This window comes from Dicentrarchus labrax, unplaced genomic scaffold, assembly GCF_905237075.1.
Source record: "Dicentrarchus labrax unplaced genomic scaffold, dlabrax2021, whole genome shotgun sequence".
Classification (NCBI taxonomy): Eukaryota; Metazoa; Chordata; class Actinopteri; family Moronidae; genus Dicentrarchus; species Dicentrarchus labrax.
This window is the reverse complement of record NW_026136715.1, coordinates 25,061,762-25,083,989: the sequence shown is the minus strand read 5'-3', so window position 1 is coordinate 25,083,989 and position 22,228 is coordinate 25,061,762. Positions and strand designations below refer to the sequence as shown.

The 22,228-nt window shown below is 41.6% G+C and overlaps 1 protein-coding gene across 4 annotated transcripts in view; it reads left to right on the top strand.

Moving 5' to 3' along the window:
• Nucleotides 1-3,259: 3,259 nt before the first annotated feature.
• The window catches only part of plxnb1a (plexin b1a), a 69,123-nt gene continuing 50,154 nt past the window's right edge, over nt 3,260-22,228 (top strand). The window contains exons 1-2 of one of the 4 annotated variants that reach the window (XM_051425174.1): nt 3,260-3,596; nt 21,711-21,798. The gene's annotated coding sequence lies outside the window, so the exon portion shown is untranslated. Of the gene's footprint in view, nt 3,597-4,116; nt 4,266-21,710; nt 21,799-22,228 lie in introns of those variants that run through there. The other 3 variants (XM_051425172.1, XM_051425175.1, XM_051425173.1) reach the window with 3 other exon arrangements.

Below are 22,228 nucleotides of genomic sequence, written 5' to 3'. Positions count from 1 at the left end.
ATTGTATCTGACCACAGCCGAGGTCTCTGAGACAGAAGTAATGTGTTGCTGACTTCTGAAACCTGTTATTGGTTCAAAATCATGTTCATAAGCAATTCTCATAAAATTATAAGACGTCATGTAGTGAAAAAGTTGTTGTTGTAGTTGTTATGTGTAGTTATGTATGTTTTTTGAGCTGCAAAGTTAATGAAAGAAGGTTGTACGAGAGGGCCAACAAATAAATGATTAAAGCAAAGATCATAAGCAGCTATGATTTACTTAGAAACTCTGGTTTGAACAGAAAGGTTGGATTGTTTTAGATTTGTGAGACTCGGCATTGTCTTTTTTTTTTAATAGATATGGATTGTATAAACTACGGTTTTATTTCTTTTGGCAGAAGTGTCAATGGTTATACACACAGTGGTCACTTTATTATGTACACTTGTATAATATATTGTGATTCAATATAACAGCTCAGCAAGATTACCTTTACAAAGTTTACAATGTTTTTGTTTGAAATTATAAGTTTATGACTGCGGTCGTAGTTAGAGGTGTTGTACTGGGTATACTTAATATAATGCAGTACAACGAATCCACCAAAACATATTATTTAATTAACACCTCTATGACATAATAAGCATCATAAAAGACAGGTGCATTGGATTGCATTGTACAGATGTACCTAATAAAGTGGCCACTAAGTGTAAAATAGTTCTAATAGTGAATACTGCTTTTGTGAATTTTAATTTATTTCTGTATTACTAACAACTGAATGCTTTGACCCTTTCATAAAGCATCTCTATGAGCCTGAACAGTCTGAGTTTTTACCTAGACATACACCATGGACCAGCAGAGGGCAGTCACACCTCATTCTGGCCTGGACAAGGAGGAGAGTCCCGACTCTATAAATCATTGTTCATTTTAATCTGGAAGCATTGTCAAAACTGCAGTTAGAGATTCAAATCAACCCTGTTTGCCACAACAGAACAAAATGTCAGTCAGTAACCAACTGACCAAAACATAGCCCACCACCCATACTGGGTGGGAAAAACATAGCAACTGACCATACCCACTGTTTGTCCTGTCAGCATGTACAGATGTTTCACTGTGTGTTGTTCGTGAGGAATGGCATTTACAGTGTGAACAGAACCAGTACGTTTTAATTAGGTTCATGTTTCTACAGTGAAGCCACAGAAGCTCACTGTCTGAACCGGTCCCAGTTGCAGCCCAGTGTCAATCCAGCAGAGGCAGAGCCACGTGTCCGAGGAGGATTTTCAAAATAAAACTATTATATTAGAGCGGGAAGTGAGGATAAGAATTCATTAATTTTTTTTTTCATACTCATTGAAAATCAGCGTTCAATGAAAATCAGCTGTTGAACTTTTTAGTATTTTACATTCAATATTTCTGGACCTTTTAAACTCCTCTGTAGGCTATTTAACATGTGTTTGGTTATTCTTTTTAAAAGTTTTCTGGGTAGACTATGAGCTAAGTAAAAGTAACAATACCACATCATAGAAATACTCATTCAGAATGTTAAAGTAAAAGTACTTATATCAGCATCAAACGATATGTAGGCCAAAGTACCAAAAGTGAAAATACTCATTATGCAGAATGGCCTATGTCAGAATAATACATATTACATGATTGGATAAATGATGCATTACTGTGCAGGCATACGCTTTAATGTTGCAGCTGGTAAAGGTGGGACTAATGATAAGAGAATAAGATAAGATTCCCACCCTGAATACATGTGATAATATTCAGTAATAGTGAGAGCGCCACCTAGTGATGAAAGGAAATGTCCTGTTTAAACTTTTATGTATATCTTCCAGCAGATTGAACAGACCCAGCTGAAATTCTGTCAGCAGTCCCTTAGGATGATGACGATTACATCTTGTGAATTTTGAGAATTTTCGTGGAACCATGTTGCCATGGCAATACAGTGAAAATCTGCCTTTCTGTTAACATTTGAACACGTTTTGGGAGGCTAAACATGCCCGAAAACTCATGAAACTTTGCACAAAATTCAGTCGTGGCGAAGGCTAACCTATTGTCTTGGTCCTGTAGTTGGGCGTCGCAATATGGATTAGCCACGCCCCCCAGAATCAACCCCCAAGACACGTACGATCAACTGTACAAAATTGGTACGCCATTTTGTCAGCCATTTTGAATTCCATGTTCATTTTCGGCGATTTGCACATGTTGTATTTGAACGAACTCTTCCTAGGGAATTTATCGGATCAGCTTCAAATTTAATCAGTATTGATTAAAAAAAATCATGTATTGAAGTAAAAGTATAAAGTAGCATAAAAATAAATTGCTTAAGTAAATTAACCTAAATGGGTCAGACCCCCACTAGGGGCCGACAAATCTTCATGGGGGTCTCAAGGCCTTTTTTACTGAAAAACCAGATAAGTTCATTTCACTGTTTTGACATTTAAATGTTTGAAAGTGATAACATCAAAATTCTTAAGTAACACAAACAGTTTTTTAGGTTGAGTAATTTTAAGTGACTGTAACTTAGTTTTGTAAAACTGACCTTTAATCAAGACTTTGTCCTGATTAACTTTTAACTAGGTATTTTGTTTTCAAAGTACAAAAAATAATTACAATATTAAGTCAGTATCACTTAAAATGACTAAACCTACTTGTTCAAGAAGGTTTTTTTAAATTACAAAATTAGCTATTTGTTGAATTTTGATCTAATCAGTTTCAACAATTTTTGAGTTAAATGAAATGATCTGGTTTTACACTGATTCATTTAAAGGGGTGTAAGAAAACATATAACACAATTAAAAAATGTACAGAGTAGGCATATTTTGTTAACTTCTGTGAAGAAATGTAAATGTAAAGTAAATTGTCTGATAAAACAATGCCCAAGCGTCAGGGACAAGAAAACACTGAAATTGTCAAAAAATAAGCTTTATGAGTCTGTATAACAGTTTAAAAATATATATATATATATATATATATATAACACAGACAGGGAATTGTATACAAAGGTCTCTAAAAAGAAATAATCTTAATCTTTAAACAAACACAAAGTTCACTTTTTGGGTTCACTGTACAATTTTTAATATAATATGAAATATCCATAAATTATGTTACTTAGTCAAGTGTCTTCAGTTTACTAAATGATAGAAAAATTGTCCCTTAAGGAAAAAGGTTAACTTAAGAACAGCATTTAACTACTCTAAACTGTTCCTGCTGGTTTCGGGGCCTTTATTTTGAAGGCGACCCCCTGACACTTCCTGTCCCACCCTGTCTGACTCCGTGTCTCTTGTCTCAGATCAGCTGTCCGCCGCTCTGCCTGCTGCTGGAGCGTCTCACCGCGGAGAGCTGCTGTCCTGAGAGCTGTCGGCGGCCAAACAACAGACTGCCTCAGGTCCTGAGAGGAACACACACACACACACACACACACTCACACACACTTTCTGGACTCGGACGTTGGTTCTACTTTTACAAAGGTCACTTTCCCCAAATTGCGGCTGTTTTTGAGGCTAAACTACCGTAAAGTGGAGCTGCACCTCATCAGACACTCTCTGCTGGTTAGCGTGGATCTGTTCCACTCAGCACCATGGACGGCTGAGCCACTCTGTTCACCCACCCTACAGGTAAGTTTCATTGATTCAGATAGAGGGGGAAAGGAATAAAAGGACCATCAGTTGTACTCGTTATAGACATAACCCTAATATTAGCCAGGTCAGCTCGACTCTTGCTGGTGTAATGCATGGTGAACATTAATAATTCACATAAGCATCATAAACTGTTTTAGTAGTGTGAAATGGGTGGGTACATCCAAAAAGCTTCACCAGTGCCACACCTCGAAGTTATTGTAATCTTTTTGACCCTTTTTCCCCCACACACACACACACACACACACACACTCACACACACTCACACACACTCTCTACAGTAGCTGTGGACCACGGGGAGCTCTGGGCTTTTTGTCAGCTGATGTAGGAATGTGTGTGAGCCTTGTTCACCTGCTGCCATCCTGCTGGACGTATGCACACAGCTGTCTGTGCATTGCCTCATTCAGACTGCAGTAATGATCCGCTGTGACATTGTTCATTGAACTTGACAAGAGTTCAGCGGCTTTCAGGTGTGCGATTATTGATGACGGGCACTGTTTGGGTATGCTGCTTGTGGGGAAACATGAGGAGGAATGAAAACGGCTTTCTGGTCAGACCTGAAGAAACTGATGGAGTTGGCCCTCGTCCTTTATTCGCTGTACTTTTCAAGGCAAGCGTGTGCTGTGGTTTCAGCTGTTCGGAGACAAGGTGAGGCTTGGCTTTCCCCCTTCGGCCTGTGTGTTGCACCTGATGAGCCTGCAGGGTATCTGCCTGCTGGATCTAAAGTGAGAAAGCTCTTCAGTGTGGGGTGTGTTCATGATTTAGTTGAAAGGGCTAAAAAAGGGAAAATAGAGTTTAGTTTGGCAGCTGGTTCCCCTCTTCTATAACAGCTGTTGGATTTTGTCTTGAACACAAGAAACAGCTCAGAAAATAGATCAGAATCAAAGCCTCTCCACATATCATTTTCCTTCTAAACATTCAGGAATTCTCCTGGTCTTACTGGGGAGCAGTTGCTGCTGTGGAGAAGAAGATTTCTGTGCAAATAATGTTTGAGAGCACATTTTATATACAAACTTTGTAAAGATCCTTGCGGCTGTAAAGCCCAGCTTTGAACCTCAATCTCCTCTTTTCTGTGGTTTTGCATGGGGTCCCAGCATCCAGACATTTTTGAATAGCTGACCATCTGCTTGCTGAGGGTCTGTTCCAGAAGCACGATATCACATTACCCACACTTGACTGTGGGGGATGAATGAAAGTGTGCGTGGTGATTATTGGCATTATCAGAGACTGCAGCGTGTAGAACACTTAGATTGTTCCAGACTTCAGTGCAGTTTGACACGTTGTCTTGTGAAGTAAGATAACAGTGGAGCCCCAAAATGATTCAACTAAATAGGCTTACATAGTAAAAGGGCCAGTGTGTAGTATTTAGTGGCATCTAACTGTAAAGTTACAGGTTGCAGCAAACTGAAGCCGCTTGCCTCAACCCAACCTGTAGTAGGGCTGCATAATATGCTTTGACAGATATTGCGATATGATTCACAATTAGTGGGAATGATCATTTTTGCATCACAATTTTTAAATTTTCACTGAAAAAAACAAAACAATTAAATGATGATGTGACATTTGTTGGGGGTTCTGTACCAAAGAACATGTTTTTCTTACATCTGAAGAACAAGATTTTTAGGCCAGGGCATCTCTGCAGCACTACTTCATGATAATGCTGTTTGTCACACAGTTTACATTCATCAAAACACTGTAGCTTCTGCGATAATATTGAGATTAATTGTGCAGCATGTAGGAGAAATTACGGTGGTTATGAAACTCGCAAAAGAATGGGTCCGTCTAGAGCCAGTGTTTTGTTTGTCTGTTCTGGGCTACTGTAGAAACTTGGCAGTTCAACATGGAGGCCTCTGTGGAAGAGGAACCACTCCCTCTGTAGATAAAACCAGCTCATTCTAAGATAACAAAAATACAATGATTCTTGATTATACACTAATGAAAAGATATCTATGGTTAATATATATCAAACTGACTACCCACTGGACCTTTTTAAACATTTAAAAGGAATATAAAAAGAAATCAGAATCAGTTGATAAACTGCAGCTTTCTGTCTTCATAGAACCGGTGTACTGTGCTCGCTGCTTTACCATCACTGTATAAACTTGTGCAACAGTAGCTAAAGCATTTTAGCTGGAAAGCTACGGTCAACAAACACAGTGATGCTACAGTAGTATGCAGTATACTAAACCTGATTTAACATTACACACACACACACACACACACACACACACACACACGCACGCACACACACACACCTCAAATTTCATTATCATATAGCATTCTGGAAATTGACAAATGTGCTCAGGAAAATAGGAAATGTTGCTTTGGAAAAAATAAATAGTAAATATAACTTTTAGAGCTGGAAAATAAAATCAGATAATGAAAGATAGATAGAAGATTAAACTATTAAATTATTACATTTGAATTGATTGTACCATCTGTGGCGACGATGGAAAAGTACAAAGCTATATATTTCTTTTTACATTCATACAGTGTAATTATTGGACTGATAGTAATATCCATTGACATATTAGTCATGTATTTGCCATGTCTGACAACCTCTTTGAGTTTCTGAGCTCCATATAACGGGAGATTTTCTGCCTCAAAATCCCAAACAATATCGGAGGACTGTTGCCATTTCTGCATGCAGAGCTTTTGAAATCAAACTGTGGGGTGATTATTCTCATTAGGTGGCATACAGGAAGTGGTTAGGTTACCATCCGGGCCTCAAACCTCTCAGACACACACAGAGGAATGGGTCGAAGGCCACTTCAGCTGCAGCTGGTCATTGAAAAGCGATGCTCTGCAGCTGAAACGTACATAGAATCCAGCTCGTTCTATCACTCATGGCAGTAAGACTGCTGGGCACGTATGCGGCAAGGACGGGGTGTTATGATTTATAGGTGTCAAGTGTCGGGCACACTGTAGGTTAAGTAGTTTGCCTTTCAACAGCGTGAGAACTGGAAATGAGTGGGAACAATAAAGCGAGAGCAGTGTTAATGCTTTTGAAATCAGACGCCGAGTGAGTCCACCACAGCAGGCTTTCTCATTTATTCATCCCAGGTGTCACATACTGTAGTAGGATGTTAGATGTATTTTTAGCACTTTTGCCCCGCAGGCGTTTAGTCAGCTGGGTGGTGTATTGTCAGGAAAGATGGGAAAGAAATGACTGGTAAGGGATGTGGTGACCTGCTGAGTTTCTGATAAGCTCTTGTCTTGTTAATGAATGACTGTGTTGGATGAGTCTGGTATGATTTCAATGTAATGTATTAACTTAACCCCTAAACTGGCAGGAAGGCATCTTCAAATGGAGAGTAAAGAGCCTGACCATGTGGATCGTAGGTGTATGAAAGAGAGAGAGAGAGAGAGAGAGAGAGAGAGAGACATAGAGAGAACGTGCATGCCAGATTTTGTTGATAGAAGTATTTTGGGCGTTCCCCGTATCGGTCACTGCAACAGCTGGTGTTCCCTCATGGTGCATTCTTGTGTGTGTGTGTGTGTGTGTGTGTGTGTGAGCGTGTGTGTCGGGGCTGTGTTTGTAATGGGGTGTGGGAGTGGAGAACACTTGCTGGGGCACCACTGTGGCCACAGGCATCCCTGAGAAGATAAGGAAAAATGAACGGCATTGTGCGAATCCTAAAGCCTTATTTTCCTCTCCTCTGTGAACCACAATGTGACTTCAAGCCACTTTTATCGTTTTCACAAGCATCGTGGAAATGCCTCACAAATGGTTGACCCTGGTTCAGATATGCTCGCTATCTGCTGGGTACAAGCCCCTCGAGGGAGTTTGGCTGAAGGGCAGATTGGCAGCCTAATAAATACTTCTTTTCATTAGCGGCAAGCTTCTTTCCACTGTACTTAAATGGAAATCCTTTGCATCCTCTCATCCTATTAACCATACACACTCTAAAACAGACGTACAGGGTGTGTAAACTTTTGTCATGAAATGTGCAAACACAGATCATGACAATCTCTCATTCTAAGGTAGTGAGAACACAACAATTCTTATTTTCAGGTTAATGTACACTAATGAAAACATACCTATGAATATACTCCATGCCAGTAGCTCCTCCTAAATATTTCACACTGGCCCCGCCCCCTAAGGTAAGCACATTGATGGAGGCGCCCAGATACCCACCACTCCACAGATCAGGGTTCTCTCCTCAGTAGCGTTACCTTCAGCTCGGCCCCATCAAATACATTTGGCAGTGTTCAGTGATGGGAAGCTGTTGAGGGATCCTTGACTGACTCGTTCTGTTTGGTCTACATACTCCCCAGGACAAAAGTGTGAGTTAACCAGTAGCAGCAACAAGGACTGTGATGCAGGGGATTATGTTTATTCTAAACTGTGGGGGAAAAGTGAAAACATAGTGTCAGGCTGTGTTTAAAAGTACACTTTCAGTCACTTGGGTTATGTAGTAGTACTTTTTAAGTCACAAATATAAGGGCTGGAAAATACTCTAAAGTGCTTGCATTAGGGTTGGGTCCCTGCAAGGAGCCTTTGTACACCAGGGACAATTCTGTTCTACCTTTCACTCACAGTAGAGTGGACTTTATTGTCTGTGCTTCTACCCCACCTTGATGGTTATAATGAGAACAACGGCAAATAAGACATGCTTCCCAATGTTCAGACAGACTTGGTGTTTTGGGATGTCTTTGGGTTTTGGAATGACATTTAAAGTCACCTCGGACTGTAAAAAAATGTTCTTACATTTCATAGACCAATCGATTATTGAACAATGACAACAATAGTTGCAGCACTAACATTGTATTAGATGTTTTGGGGTAATTATACTTAAACTTAACAATTTCAGTTGAGAATAGGCAAATTGCAAATACAAATGTGCAGTTGCATATAGATATGTTTGACTAAAAGATGAAGACTTTGATTTCGAAATGAGCAACATCCAAACTGACACCCAAACCATTGAATTACATCAGCAAGATTAGTCACTGTTTGTGTGTTAAATGTAAGTATCTGATGCAGCAATATGGTGACTATTAACCCTCACGGATGTAATCCTTTTGGAAAATCTAATCTGCTTATATTAGGTCAGGAGAAGGCATGCCATCTCAAAGCCAGAGGGTGTGGTTTTTATTGTTCTGAAACAGCCCTCAGCCCCGGGACAGTTGTGTGTGTGAGTGTGTGTGTGTGTGTGTGTGTGTGTGCGCGCCATGCCACCAGCCACAGCCCCTGTCCCCTTACCCAGCTCCCTGGAGAGCCTACAGCCCAGCCTCTAGACAAAACCTTAAAACCCAGCTGCCCCTTTCTGTACCGCTGCCTCAGGCCCTGTCCACTGTAGAGTCAGAGTATGTAGATGTTCCTTTTGTGCAGTCAGGCTAATCCATTGCAACATGTAAGATTACTGGATTAAAATCTGGATGTGGAAGCAGCAATGTTTCATATGTGATGTTTCCCAAATCGAAATTCCATGCAGAAAGTTGTGTGTTGTGAATGTCTCTACTTCCACATTGCAATGGCTGATAGTGATCTCTGATTGATTGGTGAACCTCAAGTGTTAACCAAACCCTTTGTTAATTGTAATGGGAGTTCCCATTTTGTGTGTTGCACTTCCGTCTATATTTGAGCCCTTGGTGCCTACACTGCTGCAGTTACATATTAGGGCCCAGTTGGCTGTGGCCAGAAACATAAACCCTCATCCCCCTAAGCTGTTGCCCCTGACACTCTGCCACAGGCCCCTGGACAGTTGCCTTGGGACCCAGTAGAGCTATGCTAGCGATCCGACTGACTCACAGGTGGAGCATTCCCTTTCTCGAGTAAATACCTCTGGACATTTGTTGGTGGGGTTTCTGGTGGGAGCTGTGGCTTTGGTGGTACTGGCAACTGTCATTAATGCCTTGAAATGTAACCCTGAAAGTGACCTCTCTGACATTTGATTTTTATCATTGTTTCACAGTCAGGCTTGAATTAATTACTTCTGCTAACAAGGAGTGAGAATCGGCAGTGAAGAATGAATGATCAATGTAATTTGCACAATTGTCAAGATAACATTGTGGGAATTGATTGATCAAACAAACCCGACTCAACTGCTTTACTCGGCTGTCAATCGGGCCAATGGATTTGGAATTGAGTTGTTTGTACACACAGAAAGCAGATCCAGAGGCTATTGCTAAGTCAGCTTCTCTTCTCTTATTGTCTGTAAGGCCTCGTTGCTATATAGGGGTTCATGTGATCTACAGGTTTATCAGCAGTGAAGGGGATTCTCAGTGTCAGTTAGATCCTGATAGAATGGATTGGTTAAATCCTCTTAGGCTACTCAAGGGAAGGGGATGAAATAAGAAGAATGTTTTCCTGCAGGGCCACATCTGTCCAGGACTCTTGATTAGCCCATTGATCATCTGTAAACCATCTGCATTTACTTTGTCTATGTTTAACAGTCACTGATATTAACAGAGGTTTGTGACTCATGCCTTTTCAGATTTTACAAAGTTAAATATAGTTTTGAGTCCTATTTTTACCATTTGACACTGGCCCAGTGAATGATCAGTTTTCCTTTTTTCTTGTGCGGAATATTTGCTGATGAAGTAACCTCAATGATATTAACTCTACTTCTACATTGCTTTGATTATTGAATTAACCTTCTCTGCTTCTTTTTTCACTTCATGCAGTTGTATTTTAAGAGGATTCCTGTCATGTTTACTCTGTGGAATCAGCTCACTCCAGATTTTTATGTTGTGATGTTGGTGAAAGTAAAATCCTCTTAAGTCTCCCGCTGATGAAGGAAAGGCTGAGGGACAGTAATAAGGTTGAAGATTAAGCCGTAATAACTCCAGGGCGAGGTCCACTCACTGTCACTGGGCAGATGAAGCTGGCTACTGGTTAATTTAAAAGCATTACAAGCAACCACATGTAGGCACATAAATCAGTTAATGGGGATAGGATGCAAGAACCAACATACACTTGTTACCAAATATCTCACTGAACACACGTTTAATCACCCATTCCGAAGCTTATATAAGGCTAACTATTCAAACTCAAACTTTACAACTTGTAGATTTCAGTTACACGATTGAATTTCAAGTTGGAAGTTCATGCAGCCGTGGTATTGTTTATTATAACGTTCGCTTGTTACTTCTGAGATCCCATTGGCTTTTTGTCGAAGGAACCAGGGCGTTGCTAACTTTCAGGTTGGCCTACAAAAATATGTCATCTGCACTCTATAGTCAGTTATTTTAAACAACTTTTTAAGGCTTTTCACAGGGCTATTTGGTGATCTACTACGCTACGTCAGTCACAATAGTTTCCAGGCTTCTTTCTATTTTCTGAGTGCTGTTTACTCTCCTTTGGCATGTTGTTCTCAGGACTCAATAAAAAGTTATACTAAAGAGGGGAAAAAAGCTCTTAGAATTAATGAGAGCTTGCTAACCGTCAGTTAGCTTGGTTGTTAATGCTCCTCCATTGAATCCTCTCACATGACATAAAATCATGTCTCCAATCTTTGTGAAGTGGAGCAGCATATACTCTGATAGGAAATGAAATAAAACCAGCTAATAATCTACAATAGCTTCCTGTACTTTGGCACCGTGTTCCCTCAAAGGTCAGCATTGAGAAAACTACATTCTATTGTTCAACGGTGCAAATTCACAGATCAAAGTTTATAAAAATGTTGAACTTGACACATTTCTGTGAATTTTCTTTACCCTTTATTTGACTTTATTTTAAAAGGTGCTGTGCCTAGGCCTTTGTCATTGAGTATGACCCAGAGTTGTTTGGCAGGGCACGTAAGTTACAGATTTATCATTACATGATTGGCTGGCAGATATTGACCTCAGTGATCACTGACTTCTTGTCAATACACATCTATTTACTGTACATTTGATAACGGTTGCTGCAGTGCAGGACTCAACCCATAACGCCATAATTCTTTAAAAGACTCATTTTCTCAGTAGAGTCTATTGGGAGAAATTTGACTTATTTCTGCCGGTTTTTAGGAATAGGAACATCTGTTTACTGTGCATGCGTCTTATGCTTTTTTAAAATATAGATAATGCAGTTCACGAGCAGCAATGAGAACTATAGAAATCAGTCATAGCTAATCAATAAGCAAATGGAAAACGGTCAAGTGAAAGCCCTCCTCTGCTCTAAAACATGCTGTTCTCCTGGTCCAGTGCACATCCACTGAGGATGGACTTCACAGTGAACTAGGAGACATCTTGTGTCCAGCTGGAAAACTTTGCATATTCATAGACGGAATGTTTAATGAGGGAAAAGGAGTAGATGCTTTTTTTTTAGGATTTTGATGTGGATTTTGATGTGGATACTTTTTGTTGCAGTAAAAACACATCAGACACACATTATTGTTCCGAGCAGACTATTTTTAAAACTTGTGATATAGAAAAAAACTCTCTCTTTCTCACTCAGAGTTGTATCACATAATGGATCATTTTACAATCATGTAAATTACCTACATAGTCTGCCTGGCAAGCAAACAGAAAACTGTTTGATAGTAATTACTATCCATTTTCTTGGTTTCTTTTCAGCAAGCCAAGTCCTAAAATGATGTTAATAGAGTAGCCTTCACTGACTTGATGCATGTTGTTGAGTTGCGCTATAAATGTTGGAATTCCACTTACTGTTAAACAGTAGCTCAACGGGAAATGCTGATCTCATTCCATGTTAGATTTATCCGGAAGCTTGGTATTGAACCTGAAAAGTGGCTTTAAATTACTCTGTTCTCTGGCTCACGGGAGCTGACAGGATAGATGCTTTTCTGCCAACCTATTCCAAGCCTCTGTGAGTGGCTGCTCACTCACTGTTTTATTAGATGAGGAGAGGAGAGGAGAGGCACGCTGTTCTCTGCTGAACGGTATAATTTAGTAAAGGACCTTGGCCCGTGGGCAGAGTTTAGCAGAGAGAACCATGATTTGGTCTGTGTGTTTCCTCCGAATGCAGCAGCTGCAGCAGAAAGAGGAGGAAATCATTTAGATGGTTTGTTTGACCGGTTTGACCACGGCAGTCGAAGAGTCTGCCTCGTTTCTGTGATCCAGTTGGCAGTGAGCCACAATAAAAACATGTCTGCTTATTAACATAAAGCCCATAAAGATTATTGATATAAGTAGCCTGGAACCCCTGTGGAAATAGTTTTTATGCTGGAATTGTTTATGTCTTCAGTAAGTCAGTACTGTAGTTATGTGCAGCACAAATCATACATAAAACATGCCATTTAGACTTGTTCTTCTGAATCTTGAAGTGATCTGTGATTTTCGTGTCTACTGCTGATTCACTCATTTCAGCAGTGTGATGGCTCAAAAATGGTGACTTTTCATAAGAAACCAATCCAGTTATTTTACCCACTTTTTTCTTTGGGGGGAAGGGGCATGTAATGACTTTAAATGATCTCTATGGCAAAAAGTAGCAAATGGAAGGTCACTGACAGCTTAAACATGGATTCCTGTTCCTCCGAAGAAAAATTTAAGCATCTGCGCAAATCCGCTCACGGAAGGGTGTCACGGGTAACCGTGGGTCGCATGGAGTTGACGTAAGAAGAATCAAGCAAGCTGATTGGTTGATTCTGCTCCCATCGGGAGGTGGGTCCAGAATGGAGATGAAAACTAGCAGATGCAGATGTAAACGTATGCAAACATATCTGATTGAACTGTGCACGTCTGCCTGGAGCAGCTTTATTCCTGCCTTAAGCTGCCTGGCAGAGAGCATTGTGCAGACGCTTGTAGAGGCAAAGCGCAGCGCAGGCAGGGCTCCAGAGTGCGACCAAAATTTGTAAGAGTGCGACTTATAATCTTTCTACGTCGCACTGGTGCACCTGACGCTGCCCGGGTGAAAACATAACACAATTTATTTCGCAACCGTATCATCTCTCTGTGTTCTCCTGTGAGCGAACTCACACACTCATGGTAGGAGCATATCGTGTTCTAAACCAATAAGAGACAGAGCTCGGGCGGATCTTTGCCTCTGATTGGCTGTGGTCCTGTTCACCGCGCTAAGTTGTGTGTGTTTAAAAATTGCCGAGCCCCGGTCCTTCGGTGACAGCATCAGACTCGGAACCAGAGGAGGAGACAACCGAGTCTGGGATAGAGCCCGGCTCCGAGACCCAAATTAAAAAGGTCAAAATATATTCCTTCAGACAGGACTGGCTGAAACAATTTCCCTGGCTGAGGTACAACAAAGGACGTAACACAATGCACTGCGTGTACTGTCAGGAGTGCGGTCAGAATATGGACGGAAATGGTGCATTCGTGAGCGGTCAACAACGTTTCGTATCGAAACTTAAAAAAAAAAATGACATGTCTAAAAAACACACGATATGCCGTGACAGTATGGAGAGCAATAAAAAGGTGACCTTACGGCGTTAAAGGCAACGCAGTGAAAAATTTGGGTGCACCTAAATTTTGTGCTGGTGCACCTAAAAAAAACAGTTAGGCACACCAGTGCAACCAATGCAAAAAGTTAGTCTGGAGCCCTGGCAGGTATAAAGAATTGTGCAAGTTGGTCAGTGGCAAGTACGTGAAGGTAAATTTGAGCGGTGCACCACACAAGGGTAGCGCTTCTGCCTTGTGGGGCACTGCCTTGCTCCCCATAGGAAAACAATGGCACAGCCAGCGCAGGGTGGTTTCACTGCTGATCATGTGTGGGCTCCTTTAGTGGTTTAGTGTATGTCAATGTGATGCCAGTTGCATTCAGGCAATGTGCTATAACGCTCCATTGATCTGAGAGGAACCGCAGAGCTGGGTGACTGTCTCTGGGTTTTTAATATGTATGAAAATAAATACATTTTATTTTCTGATATTGTATTGATTCACAAGAACAATATTTATTTGTGTTCAAACCCCCAACTGCTAGATTGTTATAAACTGAGGGCTACGATGTTGGATGTCACAGGGACTGTAATAGGGGAGATCCCACTGTTTCTGGTTGCATAAAAAAAAACCCTCACAACCGCTGTATCGTATCATCTATTCTTGACATTACACAGCCCTAATGTTTAGTATAGTGATGAACAAACAGAGAAGTGGAGTAATAATTAATTTACTGGTACTGATTGACAACCCCTTCACCCTCTAAAGAAATATGCATTAGGTTAATTTTTTGCTACAAGTCTGCAGAAATCGTGTTTCCTGTGAACAGAAAGTAAGACATGAATGCTCAGTGCTTTGTTTAGATTTTCCGGATGTAACGGGAGGAATGGTCCAGCAGTCTGGGGGGCTAACCAAACAGGCTGCAGTGTGTCTTGGTGTAGAAGGGGGAGTATAGATTTTCACGGTGGTTACAGTACAGCTGACCACACAGTGAGAGAACAGGAGGAAATGACACAAACACAGTAACCCGATCATAAAAGTCCTGAGCGTGTGACAGCTGAACATTTCTGTCTTTCTGTCACACTCTCTGTCTGCTCTGCTGCACACTTGGTGAAGATGTTTAGTTCGAACGGCAGCCTACACTGTTAGCAAATGTCAATCACATCAAGTCAGTTTCACATTCAGTGAACTACTTCATAGTTCTATTGACTTCTTTTCAACAGATGTATGAAGGAAATGAAAGAGATTTTAGGAACCTTCTGGAATGCAATTGAAAGCAAATGAAAGCCTGAGTTGTTTTCACTTCTTTAAGAACAAGTTTCATGTTCAGTAGAAGTCATATTTCCGTGACTTTGCCATGTAAAGACATATCAGATATCACACCTTAATACCATGCAATAGTTATAATACCTAGCAGTTCATGAAGGAGTCTTCTCTCCATGAAAATGTTTCTGTTCTTATCCCAAATCTTTCTTTTTTGTGTGTGTGTTTGTACAGGTGTTCCATTCGGATTCATCTCACCCTCTTAAATGCTCCCGACGTATTGTAAATTGCTTGTTTCATCTTGATGAATGTGAAAACGTAACAAATTTAGCAGTGGCAGTAGTTGAATTGGATCGTATCGGAATTGATATAATGAGAAAATATTATAGCTGCTGTCATCAGAGCAGGGCCGCACTGAGACAGACATGAAGAGGGAAAGGTTTGACGTCACAGATTGGTTTGTTGAGTACCATTACGTACTGGGAGTTGAGCTGCTCTCATTGGCGGTGCAGTTTTCAATCAAAAGTAGCCATGCCCAAAAGCATATTCTGCTTTATGGTCTATTTTACACTAAATGGGACCATAGTTTACTAAAAGACTTGAAGCAAGAGATTGAGAACATAAACTCATTACGAAACTGTTTACTGAGCTCATAAATCAAGTCAGAAGTCGGATTGTTTCTCTATAAGACTGTATGGTATCTGTGTGTTATTGCAGCCAATGGCGTTCCCCCTGCTGGCCATCACATAGAATGCAGGTTTAAGGTTCACTTCACAGACCCAGATGCTCTGTCCATTTTCACCGAAAAAACTATTGCTGTCCTGTATTGTCCAGCGAGATTCCATAAAATGCCTGGAAAATGATTTCCTAAACAGAGTGGGAACCCTCCCACACTGCAAGACATGCAGGTTAATCGGTGACTCTAAATTGCCCGTAGATGTGAATGTGAGCATGAATGGTTGCTTGTCTCTATGTGTCAGCTCTGTGATGTACTCACACACTCTCCAGGGTGTACCCCGCCTCTCGCCCAACGTCGGCTGGGATTGGCCCCTGTGAATAAGCTGGAAACATGGGGAGACAGCTAGTCTGGGTTCGCCCAAAGGAACCAATATGTACACACCAACCCCTCTGCAGCCCACTAACACATATGCTTAATGTTTTGTATGAATTAAACAAACAAGAACAGTGAATTACTTAGCTTTAGACGGCTGGTTTGAATATTTTGTTACCTTTGGGCAGAGCCAGGCTAGCTGTTTCTCCCAAGTTCATTGCCATAGAGACACTTTGGCTGTGCTTGAGTACGCAGTTTCCTCGGTTATAGACAGATGGCAGCTGCCCTGTGTGCGTCTTTCTCCAGGTGGGTGCCCCCCCCCTCCTCTGTTGTTCTGGGTTTACACAAATGATCCCTCCCACCAGGTTCAACCCACAAGCTATGCACCGTGCTTATTATTGTAATATCATGCTTTCACATCATGAAAGTGGGTGAGTGCAATATGAGAAACAGGCCAGAAGCTGTTGTTATTGTGTGTGTGTGTGTGTGTGTGTGTGTGTGTGTGTGTGTGTGTGTGTGTGTGTGTGTGTGTGTGTGTGTGTGTGTGTGTGTGTGTGTGTGTGTTCTCCAGGCCCTCAGTGGTCTCCATTAGTTGAACAGTAGTCGGATCAAGTCTGTTTGTCCAGCTGCTGATTCACCCCCTACCAGGCTCTTTCTCACACACACACACACACAGAGACTCACTCACACACACACACACACACACACACACTCTTGCGCTGGCTACAGTCATCCACACTCCTAAACAAACTCTAACTTTAACCCTTGACTAACCTAACTTAAATCTTTGCCAAAATCTTTTTTTTTAAGATTCTAGAATACAGAAATGTCCAACTGGCTTTCACAGTGGGTTATCCTATATACCCCCTCCACACACACACACACACACACACACACACACACACACACACACACACACACACACACACACTGTGGCCTCCTGGCTTTGTGTCCCATCTAAATGGATCTTCCTCTCCCCCTCTTCTTACAGAGGCATGTCTAGAAAGGCCATGTCCGTCTGCCTCTCTCTCCTCCCTCTGTCCCTCCCTCCTGTCATTCCATGCGTCTTTTCTTCTTCCGGGGTCCACAGTTTGACCCCAGTTGCCCTTGACACATGCATTTCTATAGCTTCAGCCAATCAATACAGACTCCTGTGGCCCGGTGTCAGATGTTGGGTCCACTAATTGAAACCAACAACAGCCCACGGTGAGCAAGAATGAGAGTTTTTGTGCGTGTGTGTGTGTGTGTGTGTTAGACTGATGAATGAAGAGGATGGAGGATCTGCCACATTCACATGGTGATCACCCAGTCATCAGCTATTGTCGGTTTTTGCGAGAGTAGCGAGAAAAATTGTATGGCAATCATGTCAGCTGTATGACAGCAAGATGAATGCGGGTTAATAATTATGCATTAGGGGGAAAAAGGTAATAGCGTCTTGCTTAATGGACAAAGCTGCCATTATTTAGTTTTTTTTCTTATTCTAAACAAATCCTAGAAAAAGGGTGTTAGTCTGTCTCAGTACTTCCTGCCTTCCCTACCGAGTGTGTGTCTGTGGCCCCAATTCCAGTCATTTCTACTGAAGATGTTTTTGGACATCCATGGAGTTCCATGGCTCAGAGGAACAACATGTATCAGGCTTTGGATACACAGATAATACATCAGTTCATTGTTTGGTCTTTTCATTAAATATTATTTGACAAATCATACCAGCAATTTTTTGTATGGCCATTATTAATCTCATTTTGTTTTGTGCAGATGGCACATGTTATGATGTGTTTTTTTTGCGGTTGTTAGTCCAGGTCAGTTTATGGATTGTTTTTCTTTTCTTTATGTTTTAATTTGCCTTTATAGCCTGTTAAAGTCTACATTTCAGGTGTGAACCAAATATGACACGTAAAACCACAGAATAACCAAAGGTGTGGCGTATAAAAGAGGTAATAAAATGAATGGGAAATATAAAGCTGTATAAAGTCCGAAGAGGAACTGAAATTCATATGAGCACGTGATTCACAGCATCATGCAGTAGGTTCAGACAGCTTATTGCCTTAAATGACACGATGATGCATGTTTTATTACTCAGAAATGCATGAAGGACGTGAATACATGATAGAAGAAGACTATTCCACTAGAACGACTTTAACCCATGCTGTTTGTGTTGTTGTGCTGCATTGGCCAGCTGCACTTGTAAGCGAGTGCATTGACTAAAGAGGATGCAAATAAAGCAGAAGCTCTTAGCCTTTTAGCTTCTCTCTGTGTGACCAAGCAGGTGACAACAGCAACTGTTGCTCTGTCCAATGTGAAAGAAAGCAAAAGGGCACGCTTTGCAGAGTGTGGGGGTATAAATAATTGAACCAGGCAGTAACGTCTGTTGTGTCCTCGCTGTCAAGACTCCTGCAAACAACTTGCACAGTTCAGTTCTGAGCTTGAATCCGAAGAAAAATAATGTTGGTTTGGTTGTGCTGAGGGAAGGGGGGGCGGGGGGGCTACTGTAATTAATCCCAAGCATCAGTCAGACTGTTCTCATTAATAATGCATTTCTAAGCAGCAGTCCTGACATAGGGAGTGGATTCAAGTCTTTATTCAAGGATTCAGCAACAATGCCAGGCAGCCCCCGGAGCCAATCTGCTTCATCCGAAAGCCAGCAACCAAGAAAACAAGAAAAAAACATTCAGCCATGTTTAGCTTTTGAAACAATAAGGCGAACAGGTTACATGGCGATTGAAATACTTTTAACGGTAAATCTATGCCAGTACACAATGTGCCTTTATAACAGTAAACACACCAGAATCAAATGAAGGTCAAGGTTTTCACAAACTTTAATGCAAATTCAGTTTGTTTCTACCTTGAAATGAAACCTAATGTTGCCTATTATGTTGGCTCATGCATTGCAGAACTACTTCCTGGTCCAGTTTGCTGGTCTGACTTATTGTATTTGTTGTATTGACACACTCACACACAATTTCACTCTTTCAAAGGTCTTTTTTTCTGGCTCAGAATGTATTCGAAAATTACTTTTGGCATGCCATTGAAAATGGTACCAATATCCTTGTAACAGGGATGAATGGTCAGCTTTACAGCAGGTTTACCAGGATTTGAATGAAGGTTAAAGCTATTTCAAACTGAAGAGTAAGAAGCTTTGCAGTATAGGCGCCTTCAGTAGTGGAAGAAGTTCTCAGCTCCTTTATGTTAGTACTTTATAGTAAGTAAAAGTAGCACTACAACACTGTAAAAATACTCCATTACAAGTAAAAGTCTGCTTTCAAAATACTAAGTAAAAGTACAAAATTATTACATATATACTTTATATACTGTTGAGTCCAATGGCTCCCAATCTATGGGTCCATCCCCCCTTCAAATGGTGACAAGATGAATCTGGGGCAACAACGGTTGCCTAAACAAAGTTGGATTCATTTTTTGTATTGTTTTTGTGAAATATTGAGTTTTACTTTTCGAACAGTTCTTCAAATGAAACCAACTGAGAGGTTCAGAGGGGCAATGATGGTGGAACAACTCATAAACTGGCGTCACAAGCCACCTGAAATGTATTGTATTTTATTTTTGTAAGCAAATCACAGGTAACTATTGCTGTCAGATAAATGTAGCTGAGTAAAAAGCACAATATTTCCCACATGAAGAAATAGAACTCTATTTAAGTAAAATACGAGAACGTGAAGATCGTGTAGCATTGCTCTGCCATAACATTGCCAGACTTTTGATTGACAGTTTCAAAAGCTCTGTCACTGATGCAGCAGATCCAGAACAGCCGGGTTCTGTTTATTCCCACACCTGGCACCTACATTACCCACAATGCAACACGGCAGCGGCCAGTTTGGTAGGAGATTCAGTTGTGTTATGCTAGTAGCAGCTAACGTAGTGTTGAGTCTCTAGCCTAAAGCAGAGACGAGGCGTGGACCACATAGGTCTTGTGATCTCACTTCCTTCTAACGCCACCCCGCCTCCCCAACTGACTCAGACTCAAGTGACATCACTTGAGGCAATTTACCAGACTTCACACAGGAGCCACAACTTTGTTTTACATACGCAGTTGTGCTCTACTTTTTGATGAGTAGAAATCAGAGCACTGCCTCCTTAAAGACACTAATTAGTAAAGTAAATGTCCTTTAACTGTGGAATTAGCTTCTTTTGTGACAATTGAGTGAATTTGTTTTAATCTGTCTGATGTTACAGTCTCATGGCAGCAGTGGATACCAAACAAGCTGTGTATTGAGTCCCCGTGTCCACAGTCTCTGCAAACAAGCTGTTGCTATAGCAAATAAGACCGATGGCAAAAACATCTAAAATAGGTGGTGAAAACGTCCCTTTAAAGATGGCAGTATATGCACAGTGTCACTGCGAGGGCATGCATGTGTATCTAAGAATAAAGCTCCAGTCTGTGTGTGTCGGTTTGAGATTCTGTTTGTCTTTCGCTGGTCTGAGCACAGCCAAAACCATGTGGGCAGGCAGCGGGGTCTCTGTAGAGCTGCAGCGGTTTGGCTTTGATCGGGATGTTTGCTTCCACAGCGGCCTCTCTCAGGTTTAGATACAGTGAACTGAATCGCAGTCTTTTGTTCAGGGTGGTTTTTGTTTTCTTTTTGGTCAATTTCAATGTTTTTTCTGTCCATTTCTGTCTGTTCTCTTGTTAGAATTTGCTTCCCCTCTCACTTTTTCTTTCTCATTATCACACACACACACACACACACACACACACACACACACACACACACACACACACACACACACACACACAAACAAACACATTTCTTTGTACTTCTTGCCCTCTCAGTCCCTGTTTTTTTTACCCATCTCTCCCTCGGTTAAACCCTCTAGTTTGATCAATCATTGATGATCCCAGGTGTCCTGAGAGCTCAGGGGAAATCCTGATTGGCTACATCCCCACACCCACATACACACACACAGACCTCCTGCATCCCCCTCACAGCCCCTCCTTTCTTTTCAAGATCAGAGTTAAACCGAACCCTCTCCCCAGTCTCGCCCTCCTCTCCTTTCGCTGTTCCTTATCTCGCTCTCTCCTCTCTCTCCCTGCTGGACGTTGGAGAGCCAGCTTCAATTAAAGAAGCGGTGGGGTTCCCTAAGCCATTAGCCATATTAGTGTTGGGTCCGTGCCCATGCCCCTCCTCGAACAAAGACCTCTCAAAGCTTCCTGGAGCAGTTTGGTTGGCATTTGTCTAGATTTGCTGATTTGTAGCCACACACCCTCTTGGAGATGCAGTGGCAGGGCGGCCTTCTCATAATGGGACACGCTGTCTGTGGGGCTCCCGTCATATTTAAGTGTGCTTCAACAGGACTTCCAGGTGGGTTTTACCACAGTGAATATTACTGCAGCTGATTCCCACAACGCACCGATGACATTGACTGATACGAAACGATGACAACCGACTGAAAAGAGGGAGCTCATGTGATTAATGGCATCTAGAATCCTCTCCCCGGTTTCCTGAGGGTTTTATCGTAGGCTTAACCTTTGGCAATGAATCCTTTGTCCCCAGATCACAATCACACACCTCAGACCTTCAACACAGCCAGGCTCCACTCATCAATCATCTTTGATTTCCTGCCAGAGATTCAGATACTGGGGTAATGTCTATGTGTATGGGTACTTTGTGTGTGTGTGTGTGTGTGTATGTGTGTGTGTTCACTGCGCATACGTCCGACCCTCATGTGTGTGTTCCTGAGGAAGATGGAGAGAGCACAGTCTATTAAGCATTTGACAATTGAAGACCTCCCACTCTAAAAGACCTGCTCAGATTGTCCTCTCTCCCAGTCCCAGGAAGCTAAGGGGTGGGGTGGAGGTGGTTGTGTGGGGGGGGGGGACAAAGGCGTGTCTCCGGGGGGCGTCCATTTTCTTTCTAATGAAGCTGTCCGTCACACGGCCCCGTTAACAGAAGGCCAGGATATCACGCCCACCTGCCTATAGTCCAAAACCACCAGTTTGGGAGCTAAATGAGCTGGAGTCAATTTGAATATAAAAAAGAAAGAGGAAATGGGAATTGATCAAAATATTGTG